Source organism: Leopardus geoffroyi, chromosome X, assembly GCF_018350155.1.
Source record: "Leopardus geoffroyi isolate Oge1 chromosome X, O.geoffroyi_Oge1_pat1.0, whole genome shotgun sequence".
In the NCBI taxonomy this organism is placed as follows: domain Eukaryota; kingdom Metazoa; phylum Chordata; class Mammalia; order Carnivora; family Felidae; genus Leopardus; species Leopardus geoffroyi.
In genome coordinates this window covers 57,495,406-57,503,399 of record NC_059343.1, presented here as the reverse complement: position 1 = coordinate 57,503,399, position 7,994 = coordinate 57,495,406, and positions in this window count along the sequence as shown.

Sequence of the window (7,994 nt, the reverse complement as noted above, 5' to 3'; positions counted from 1 at the left end):
TGCCAATTGCTCCATCTCTCTAGATCTCAGCTTGAGCATTCGTTGTTGGAAGGCAGTGTAGTGGTTAGGAGCACAGATTTTAGAGCCAGATAGCTGGGGTTCAAATATCAGCTCTGCCACTTACAAGTTGGTGAACTCCTGTGCCTCAGTTTCCCCATCTGTAAAACAGGGATGATAGTAGTACCTACTTCATAGGGCTTTTCTGAGGATGGGATGAGTGAATGAGTATAAAGTGCTTAGCATAGTGCCTGGCACACAGTAAGCATTATGTGTTCCCTGTTATTATTTGTTGAGTTCAGTTCATGTCTATTGAATATCTACTATGTTTCAGGCTAAGAGGCTTACTTCTACACACTGGCCTTTACAAAATTAAAGATTGTTCCCAGGTCCCAGAACTCTGGATTTATAATTTTTTTCTGCAACTATCTATGGAGTGACTACTGTTTGCCAGGCACTGCTGTAGATGCTGAAAATTCAGTGGGGAAGAACATGGACATGATTTCTGCCTTCATTGACCTTACAGTCCAGTGGGGGAGACAGACATTAAGCAAAAGAAAATCATAAAAGTGTCTATGCACTTGAATTTGTGGTAAGTGTCTTAAACAAAAAGGCCAGTATTGTCAGCATAAGGCCTTGGATATAGAAGATGCTCAAAAAACATTTTGAATGTAATCAAAAAGGCTGCTAGGAAAATCAAATACAAAAATGGTATCAAGTATCTTACAAGTGCAAGGAAATAGACTCCTTAGGCTTTTCCATGCAGATTAGCAGAATTCTGTCTTTCTCCCTAAACTCCACTCTGGTTTTCACCTGCCTGATTAGACTGACTAAGATTTTGCAGAGTTAAGCTTAGGGAACATTTTTGGTATGTTGTGGGGGTGGTGTGATTTCATTCCCCAATGTACTCTAGATGGTCACCAAGCATGTCACCCCATTTTGTCTAATTCCTCTTTCTTTTCTTCCCCTGGCTTCCTGGGGTTCTCAATCTGCTTATTGGGGCTACTTGGCCACATACAGGGCGAGATGTATTGGAGCATGTCCACTCAGAATTTTCACAAGAGGAGGGAGAGAGTTAAGTTAGGTGGGCCTCGGTCTTCTAGGGGAAAGCGCAGATGTAGAAGGCTGGAGTATCCAGAATGGACAAGATCCACAATGTTGAGAGCTCCATGTCCCCTTATAGATCAGGTCTCTACCCTCCTTCACCTTCAGATGGGTAAATGGAAGAGGCCTAGAAAGGACTCAAGGTCATACAGGGTGTCCAAGGCAGGACAAGGACAGATCAACTTCCATTTCTCTCTCCCTAATGTCCAGCTCAGGGCCTGGTACAGAGTAGATACTCAAGTAAATGTTTGTGGAACAAATGAAGGAGATCTGGTCTCCTGGTTCATCAAGCAAGGTGGACAGGCAGGGATGGGTCAAGCCCCTGATTGGTCACCCTTTTCTTCCCCAAGCAGAAATCATGCTTTGGAGCTGGAGCTTTCTAGAGCCAAGTGGACAAGTGTAACATAAATACCAGGGAATGCAGAAAAGGCAGGACAAAGTGAAATAGGCCAGCAGACAAACCCTGAACAGTCAGCACTCATGATTTCCCAATTACAGTTCATTCAACCAACAAACAAAAGCTTAGCTGTCTCAGAGTAAGCAGTACCAAAATAAAGGTGGCCAAGAAGCACAAAGGTCTGCCAATTTCATTCACAAACATTTAAGGCTGACATGATTCTACCCCTCAAGAAAGTCACAGTCCAGGATGTGAGGTAGACATAATCACCAACACATCTGGGGTACTATGAGGTGCGCAGAAGAGAGAAGCGCCTACTAGCCTGAGAAGATAAGGGAGGACTTTATGGAAGAGGAGGTGCTGCAGTGAAGGGAAACGGACTAGGCACAAAAGGCATGAAGGACAGTCCAGGAAAGACTGCAATTAGTTTCTCAAACCAACAGGAATGGGGTTCTGGGGTAGGCTGGCAAGCTAAGGAGTGTCTAAGGAGCAACAGAAAAACAAAGACAGGAGAAAAATGGAAGGAGAGAAGGTCAAGGGGACTGGGGGGGTTCAAAAGGAATGGTGGAAGTGAAGGAAGCTCTGAGAAAGAAGCAGTCCCAGGATTCTTCTTCCTGGATTCAAAGGTCCACCCTCAGCCTTCAGAATGACTCGTTTCCAGAAAGCTTTGGATAGCTGAGGTTTTACCATAGTGCTCTATCCTCTGATCTTTCCCCTTCTGCCATACTTTTTTCCTAAGTTTATTTTTTGAGAGAAAGAGAGAAAGAGAGAGGGGGGAGGGGCAGAAACAGAGGGAGAAAGAGAATCCCAAGCAGCCTCCATGCTGTCAGCACAGAGCCTGACAGGGGGCTCAAACTCACGAACCATAAGATCATGACCTGAGCCGAAATCAAGAGTCGGATGCTCAACCAACTGAGCCACCCAGGCGCCGCCTTCCCCCGCCTTCTGCCATATTCTTATTGGGTTAGGTGTTGCAATTTCAGTTCAATTAAAAGTACATATGGAGAACCTATTTAATGGCAAGCACCAGACTAGGTACTATAGAAGGTACACACATAGTCCTTCATTCACCAAATTTTTATTGAGGTCTGGTTATAAGCCTGGTATTGTTCTAGGCTGACAACTGTGCATGTGTGGTGTGTCAGGGAAGAGAGGCAGAGAGTAAAAGAAGTGCATAGGTCATCAATACAAGGATTAGGGCCATCGGAAAATTACAAAGACAGAGGGAAAGGCTAGTGACCTTGGACAAGATACTTCTCCAAGTCTCAGTTTCCTAATCTGGTAAAAAAAAAGGACTAATCATATTTATTCACTGTGACGATTAGTGATAATGTTTGAAAAGCTCCTTGGGCAGTGTCTGACACCCAGGAACTGCTTGATAGGACTGGTATTCAGCTGTAGGGAGGTGGTGTTTGCAGTGGGCTCCAACAGGCAGAGAAGTAGGGAATATGATCCTTCCTGTGGTGCCCAGTAGACACAAAAGTCTGCAGGGTTTTGCTTTGGCACAGGGACTGGTTTAGTTTGACTGGAGTCTCAGGTTCGTGGAAGGGAAGAGGACAGAAGACTGGAAATCATACGTGGGATGTTTTTCTTACAAATCTCTTCACGTCTGGAGGTCAGGGGGTCTAGAATCTAGTGAAAATAGATCCTGGAGAGGTGGTTCCAAGGAAGGGCCTGCAAAGGTGGAGGGTAGGGCAGAATAGGGTGGGTATTTCAAAATCTCATGAATGTCAGTGGATCACTTCTCAGGGCAGGCAGGCCTTGGAGTACAATGGCATCTGGTACCTTGTTCAGGCTAAGGTGACCAGCCATGTCTGTTTGCCAGGCACTGAGGATGTGGGATTTTCAATGCTAAACCCAGGATGGTCTTGGGCAAACCAGGCGGTTGGTCCCCTAGTTCAAGTGATTGTCACTGTCTCCCATCCTTTTCAGTCTCCATGCTGCTGCTAGAGGATGTCTGTCAAATACAGTTCTTTGCATCTGTCCTGTTTCAAACCCTCCAAGGTCTCCCATGGTCTTCGGGATCAAGTTGGAATCCTAGAGCCTGGCATCCAGAGCCCTTTCTACACTGGTCTCTGCCTTCCTTGAGAGTCTCATTTCCCATCACTTTCACAATCCATTAAATACAGCCTCCTTTCCCAAACAGGAAGTGCCCTCTCCTCTTCTGGGCCTTACCAGCTTGACTAACTCCTACCCTTGCTATCTCTACCCTGCTCTCCCCTCTGGATTCCCAGGGTACATTACACCTATTTTGGGGAGAGTATATATCAGGGAGTTAGTCTGGGATTGTGGACCCTACCTCTACACCCAGCTTCTAGTACAATGCTTGGTAGGCTTTTGGTGTATATATTTTGAATAGTTACTATATTCATGTGATTCAAAATTCAAAAGGGACTATAAGGAATTCAGTGAAAAATCTCCTTCCCACTCCTGGCCTCTAAGCACCCAACACTGTTTTCCCCTCCAGGGATATTTCATGAGCACAAGGCAAATAAGGTAATTTACTTTGTTAAACGAATACAGGAGCAAACCAGTAAAACCCGGAAATAATTCAAATGCTCACGATCTGGAGCTGGCTAAGTAAGCTATTATATAGGAACATTACAGACAAACCTGCAATCATTAAAAGTCACTAAAATTACTGTAAGACAGACTCTGTAGTATGCGATATGTTATGCTGTAAAAGCAGAATATAAAGCAGACCTCTTTGTTGAATGCACTTTGTACAAATGTGGTCTCTTCAGTGATAGGATGAAAGGATATCTGAGAGAGAAAAATGAACCCTGCTGTAAGGTGAAGAGATTCTGGGTTGTCTTTTATGTCAAGTTGTTTGAATATGAAAAGAGAGAGGCTGGATTATTATGAATCTGACTGATGAAGAAGTGTGATTCATGATGGGACTCATTCACTCAGTAATTCATTCCACAAACACTGACGGCTTGCTTTGTCAGGAGGAAAGAGCGTGAAACAATGTGGAGCTTCTTGGGATGAGCACTAAGTAGTCTGTGGGCACCTAAGAAGCTCTGATGGAGTGAGAGGGGTGGGAATGTGATGATTTCATTTCAAGACTGTTGAATCTGAGTTGTGTTTGTTTGTCAAGAGAAGCTGTGTAGTAGATGGTAGGATCTAGCTCTGGGAGCTCAGCAGAAATGTTGTGGCTAGTGCTAGCCATCAGGGTACCTGTGGTCAGGGAAGCTGGAGGTGGGTGGAGCTCACCCAGGGAGAAGGTAGACAGGTAAGGAGAAGACAGGTTACATAAAGCTGGTGATAGGTCATTCTGCAAACCTCTCAATGTGTCTGAGCCAGGGCCAAGGGCACCAGGATAGAAGAGGTGGTATCTGTTGCTGAGTGTTCAAAGGCCCAGAGTCCAGGAAAGAAATCCTTCCTGCCAGCACCTGGCCTCTAAGGCTCTTGCACTTATGGCCTGGGTCTGGTTTCAATTGTTTAGGAAGGCCTTGGACCAAGGGGGGCTTTGACAGGCTTAAAAATATGTAGAAGTCCCTAAGCCAGAGGCTAGGGTAGAGGGTTTAAATTTTTTTAATGCTTATTTATTTTTGAGAGAGAGAGTGAGACAGAGAGAGAGACAGAGACAGAGCATGACTGGGGGAGGGGCAGAGAGAGAGGGAGACACAGAATCTGAAGCAGGCTCCAGGCTCTGAGCTCTCAGCACAGGGCCCAATGTGAGGCTCAAACCCATGAAACATGAGATGGCGACCTGAGCTGAAGTCAGATGCTTAACCAACTGAGCCACCCAGGTGCCCCTGAGGTAGAGGGTTTAAAAGATTAAAGATCAGCTAGGAGTGGAAGGGGAGAGCAGATGGGCCTGGCATTGGGAGTAGGATGTGGGGGCCCCAGGAAGGGGAGGTTTCTAGGAGGGGGGTGTTTCCCCCACTGAGCAGGTCTCAGATGTGTCCTGGAGTGCCTGTCGGGCAAAACTGATAGAATTGTTGCCCAAAACTTAGAGAAAGGGAAAGGGTTACTCCCAGAGCAGTGTGCCACCAGGGTGTTATTGCCCACCTGCATAGGCCCCTGTGCTTTGTGCTTTCTAGGGAGGCACTGAGGCTGACTAGAAGGGTGTGGCCTTTGGAGTCAGGCCAACCTGGAATCCAGGCCTACCTATACCACTTAGGGCTGAGTGATCTTTGGGAAATCACTTCTCTGAGCCTCAATCTCCTCATTTCTTTTTTTTTTTTTAATGCTTATTTATTTACTTTGAGAAAGAGAGTGAGCAAGCAGGAGAGGCGCAGAGAGAAGGAGAAAAGAGAATCCCAAGCAGACTCCAAGCTGTCAGCACAGAGCCCGATGGCGGCGCTCAAACCCATGAACTGTGAGATCATGACCTGAGCTGAAACCAAGAGTTTCTTAACTGCCTGAGTCACCCAGGCGCCCTTCAGTCTCCTCACTTCTAAATTGAGGTTATAATATCTTATTTGGGCTGTTGTTTGTGAGGATTAGAAATAATGTAAATCTCCTGGTATATAGTATAGCATAGCATGGCATAGCAACTATTATTTTTATTGGTGTTACCACACGGGAGTAGGCTAGCCTAAGTTATTGCTGAGTCATCTTGTCTTTGAGGGATTTATTGCCAGTTGTGAAAAGGAACTGAAATCTAAGACTTTGTTCACCATCCTACACATACATCTGTCAAAGGTAGCCTGGTGAACAGATGTGTTAAAACTGGTTCTCAGGTTCCACTGCACATAACCGTGCTCTCTTGGGCTGGTCATTTCAGCCCACAAAGCAGAGCATTTCACAAACCCTTTTGCTGGTGGTGATATATAGACAACAGATTGAGAAAGCATTAGAGGGGCAGGGGTTACAATAAAGTTGTGAAAGACTTAATAAAAAAATTCATCCCCTCCTCTGTCCCCCTAGCTTACCAGCAGCCTACCACTCTTATTCCTCACTCTTGTGCCATACTTTGTCACTGAAGTGTGCTCACATATTTGATTTCATTTGCCCCTCACTTCTGCCTGTGAGGTAAGTAGGGCAGATGTTGTCTGCATCTGGATGGGGCTAAGGCAATGACACAGATGGGATTAGAACCCACGGCTCCTTGTTGTGGAATGTGAGTTAAGCTGTACCTTCAATGAATGGGTTAAAAACAAACTGTGAGGAAATGATGCGCAGGTGTTGTAGGGCTGTTTGGGCAAGGAGATAATGGTAACAATACTATCTTGCTGTAGGGCATCCAACAGAAATGGGTGGCAAGGTGTCTGTGGTGCTGATAAGCAAACTGCAAGGCCCCGAGTAAGCAGAGGAGGACTGTGGTGTTTAGGTGATACAGAGAGGTGGATTTAGTTCCAAAAGTTCCCCCACCCTTTGCAAGTTGTTTTAAATGACAGAAGTGACCTGAGTGACCAGGGTGGCCTGGGGTGATTCTGCTAGGGAGTGGCAGATTGAGACCCTAGCTCAGTACTCTTAACACCAACCTCTTGGTCTTGAAATCAGCTCATTCAGTCCTCTGCCCCATCTTTCTCACAGGCACATCCAGAGGAACAAGAGTGGAAGGGACAGATCACTGCAGAATGGCACGAAAAGACAGTGCTCAGCACTCATCTTTTATTTTTTTAAGCTTATTTATTGAGAGAGAGAGAGAGAGAGAGCATGAGAATGTGAGTAAGGGAAGAACAGAGAGAAAGGAAGAGGGAGGATCCCAAGCAGGCTGTCAGAGAAGAGGGAAGAGGGTGAGGCTGGGCTCCATCCCATGAACCGTGAGATCAAGAGTCTCACGCTTAACTGAGTGAACCACGCAGGTGCCCCTCAGCATTCACCTTTTAAAAATCCCATTGGCCTCCAGGCACCTGGGTGGCTCAGTCAGTTAAGGGTTGGACTCTTGATTTTGGTTCAGGTCATGATCTCTCAATTCATGAGTTGGAGCTCCCCATTGGGCTGTGACAGTGTGGAGCCTGCTGGGGATTCTCTCTCTCTCTGCCCCTCCTCTACTCACTCCCTCTCAAAATAAATAAATAAACTTAAAAAATAATCTGGCCTCCATGTGAGAGCTACTGAGGGCAAACATTTTGGCTACACTGATAGGTTTGCACTTTCTACTTATTAGCTGTGTGACTGAGCCGTTTTTCCTGAACCCATTTCCTTCTTTGTAAAACAAAGATATCATCTCCTTCCTGACAGGTTGTTAGAATGAAATAAGCAGTCTGTGTGAAAGCATTTGGTAAACCATGATGCAGTATTTCTATCTGGTGAACTCACCTCCGGGAGTACATCAAACCCAGCTCTCTCTAGGACCCTGAAAGGGCCAGCTGTGGTGGGAGTAGAGAAGGTGGTTCTTTTTTGGGGCTGACTGTGGCAAGGAGGAAAATGGAGGAAGCTGGGCTTGCTCACCGCCTCTGTCTTCATATCCCCCAGCTGAGGGGGAAATGGCAGGGGAGCTGACATAACCTTTTCCTTGGTGAGTCAGCTAAGAAGGAATTTCTAGAGCTCCAATAATGTATAAGTGGTGGTTTGGGGTTGGGTTTTTAAAGCTGCTCCC